Here is a 3,245-nt window from a genome sequence, read left to right on the forward strand (position 1 = left end):
CGGGATCCCCTTTTTGTGACCTTCTGACCAACAAAGATTCATGCTACTAATTTAATCATGCAGGGATTCAGTTAACAACCGTGGCAAGAAAAGTCGTAAAACGGGACAAAATTTAACACTTAACGCAGGTCTCACTTAGCAACATAAATGTTGGACTCGGTTGCGGTCGTTAAGTTGAAGACTACTTGTATTAAACCTGAGTAATAAGAAGTGTGGTTCCTGATTGTAAAATTGTCCACTTCCATTAGACTGTTTTGCAAACTCTGCTGGAAATTTCCCCTTCCCTTGGGACTAGATAAATACACTGCCCCCCCCTTTTTTTAACGAATGCACCCCAAAAACCATCACTGTTATTTCTCTGTGGTTGGCCATCATATCTATCTCAGATTTGCAGATCACATCTGGGCAGGAAATTACAGTGGCCCCGTAAACCTCGGAGGAAGCCCGGGAAAATTGTTAACGCTCTCCAAACTTCATGTACGAAGACCACACAACACGTATCAACTTCCGAAGAAACAATCAATTTAAAAAAAAAAAACCCTTTCTTTTTTAATTATTAAAATCACCTCCCAGCAGTCAGAAGGAGAAAATTACAAAGATGTGAGATTAAAATTTTAAAAAAGTCCTCCCAATACAGATAGTTTTAGGGAGAACATTCGAAATTACAACGGCACCGAAAAAAGTCATTTTTCACCCTTATGACCATTGCACCTTCCCCATAGTCATGTGATCACAATTCGAACTCTTGGCAACCGGCTCCTCTTTATGACCATTGCAGCATCCTCGGGTTGCGTGATCCCCTTTTACGACCTTCCGAAAAGCGAAGTCGATGGGGGGGGGGGAAGCCACATCCACTTAACAACTGTGTTCCCAACTTAATAACTGCAGTTATTAACTGTGGCAAGCAAGATCGTAAAATGTGGGCAAAACTCCCTTATCAACTGCCTCGCTTAGCAACATAAATTTGGGGGGCTTGACGGCGGTCGTTAAGTCGGGGACTTCCAGCGAAGGATCCGTAGCCCGCACGCATTCTTAGCGGTTTGTGGTCCTTTCGTTTCCCTGCGATAAATCTGAATTAAGGTGAGCCGCCGAAACAGATGGACGCGCAACAATTAATAAATATTTTTTTTAACAAGGCAGTGGAAACAGGCGGCCGGCCGTGAGAACGGAAACGCAACGGTTGCCAAATCTGAGCTCAGAACACACACACACACACACGCACACACACACAATCTGATTTTTAAATTTCAAAGAAGAAATAAGAGATTTCAGACGGGGATTAAATTCGCCCCTTTGGGAGTCATTCCGGCTTTTATAAAATGTACTTTTAAACTCCGTGCTGCGTCCAGCCCGGCCACATTCTGCCTGACGGGCCTCCAGATGTTGCAACATGTGGCTTCAGAAGGAAGTTTATCAGAAGCACGAGAATGTTGACATGCAAAACTGATCCTGGATTTTATTTTTTTTATTTTTTAAAAAAAGAACCTCAAAAAAAACCCCCGAAGGGCCTGAAAAGTGGCAGAAGGAAAAAATAATAAATTGTGGATTTTTGTGAATTTGGGGATGAAGTTTGATCTGGATGAGAATTCTGCTTAAAAAAAGAGGGGGGGATAATGGGGGCATGCTTGCAAGAGGAGAAAAAAAAGGAGGGGGGGGCTTCCGACCTGCGAATGGGGGATTTTTTGGGGGGGGTTGAAGAGAAGCACCCACTGAAGTGTGTTGAAATGCACAACTGGAGAACCGTGGTCTCCCCTGCGGCTGTCAAACTTGGCAGAGGTTCGCGTTGTGGCACAAACGCCCTCGCTACTTCCTGCCCCAGGAAAACCCCGCTTGAGAGCTGCCACATGAGCCTCCCAGACTGGGATTCTCTGTGTGTGTGTGTGTGTGCTGTGAGACCCACAACTTTGCAAAAACAAAACAGCCACACAAACAAACAAACAAACAAACCAACCAACAAACCACACACCCCTATCTGAGTCACGGGTGCCCGAATCGGACAGGGCAGACCTTGCCAGCCCCTCTTATCCCCGTTTCCTGCCCCTTCCCTGTCTTCACACACACACACACAGACACACAAACCTCTTTAACCACGCACCCCAACTTCTGCCACACTACACGTCCTAATCCAGCCTCGTCCTTCCCCAACCGGGCGCCCTCTGCTTTCCCCATCCTTGCCAGCCCGGTGCCCCGCCAGGGACGCGTGTTGCAACAGGCATCCCGCTTCTCTCTCTGTGCCCGCGTGTCTCTCTAGTACGTGTGGATGGGGGCGTCCCTTGCCAAGCCCCTCCAGCCCGGGTCGTCCGGACGGAGGCGGGGATGTTGGGAGCCAGCCCGACTCGGGAGGGGTGCGGGAGGGTCTTCCCCCCCCCCCAAAAAAAAGAGCAGCAGGAGCCGCAGCTCAGCCCGGAGCGGAGCGGGACCGCGAAGCTCTCTCTCACCGTCCATGGGGGCTGCGCAGCCCGGCTGGTCCGCGCTCTCCCGTGCCCGCGCTGCTGCCAGCTGGCCCGGCAGGGGAGGATGGACGGGAGCCCGGGAGGAGGAGGAGGAGGAGGAAGCCGCGCCCGCCTCCCCCAGGAAGCCAGTGGGCGGGTGGCCCTTCCCTCCCGGGCGGGCAGGAGAAGCCGCAGCGGCGGCGGAGGAGGAGGCATCGTGGAGCCCTAGCTCTGGACGCCGGGGGATGTAGGTCCCTTCTTTCTTTCTTTCCTTCCTTCTTTTTCTCTGCTTCCTTCCCTCCCGTCTATTCCTTCTTCCCTCTTCATTCTTTCCTTCTTTTTCTCGGCTTCCTTCCCTCCCGTCTATTCCTTCCTTCCCTTCTTCTTCCTTCTTTCCCTCTCCCTTTCCTTCTTTTTCTCGGCTTCCTTCCCTCCCCTCTATTCCTTCTTCCCTTTTCCTTCCTTCCTTCCCTCTTCCTTCTTTCCTTCTTTTTCTCGGCTTCCTTCCCTTCCGTCTATTCCTTCTTCCCTCTTCATTCGTTCCTTCTTTTTCTCGGCTTCCTTCCCTCCCGTCTATTCCTTCCTTCCCTTCTTCTTCCTTCCTTCCCTCTTCCCTCTTCATTCTTTCCTTCTTTTTCTCGGCTTCCTTCCCTTCCGTCTATTCCTTCCTTCCCTTCTTCTTCCTTTTCTCGGCTTCCTTCCCTTCCGTCTATTCCTTCCTTCCCTTCTTCTTCCTTCTTTCCCTCTCCCTTTCCTTCTTTTTCTCTGCTTCCTTCCCTCCCATCTATTCCTTCTTCCCTTTTCCTTCCTTCC

This window comes from Protobothrops mucrosquamatus, unplaced genomic scaffold (genome assembly GCF_001527695.2).
Source record: "Protobothrops mucrosquamatus isolate PMUCROS unplaced genomic scaffold, P.Mucros_1.0 scaffold1339, whole genome shotgun sequence".
Classification (NCBI taxonomy): domain Eukaryota; kingdom Metazoa; phylum Chordata; class Lepidosauria; order Squamata; family Viperidae; genus Protobothrops; species Protobothrops mucrosquamatus.